Below are 489 nucleotides of genomic sequence, written 5' to 3'. Positions count from 1 at the left end.
TCTATTTGTTTAGTAAGATCCTTTTTATCCTTCTTTTTCGGGCATTCATTTGCGTAGTGTCCTTCTTCTTGACAATACCAATATTTACAATTTTCTTTTTTATTTGGGCAATAGTTATTTCTTTGTCTTTTATTTTTATTGTTATTTTCTTTTCTAAAATATCTCTTTTTTCTCCAGTTTGGATAGTATTTTCTTCTTCTAAATTGATATTTTCTTTTTCTTTGAAGATTTTTATTAAGACCATATTTTTGAGGTATCTCCTCATTATCCTGACAGCAAATTCTGATTATATTTGCAAATCTTTTTTGAGTTGCTTCTTGCATACAACGTTCTTTTATTTCCTCTCTTATTGCAGAGGTTGCTCCACCAAAATTATTTTCAATTGTTCCTCTATTTATTTCTCTTATAAATCTTCCCATTATAAATTCATTAGCAGGATATGGAAGTTTTGTTATGTACATACTAAGATAATGATTTTTATCTTCTTCT

The sequence above is a fragment of the Arachis duranensis genome, chromosome 4 (genome assembly GCF_000817695.3).
Source record: "Arachis duranensis cultivar V14167 chromosome 4, aradu.V14167.gnm2.J7QH, whole genome shotgun sequence".
Taxonomy (NCBI): Eukaryota; Viridiplantae; Streptophyta; class Magnoliopsida; order Fabales; family Fabaceae; genus Arachis; species Arachis duranensis.
This window is presented reverse-complemented; position numbering follows the sequence as displayed.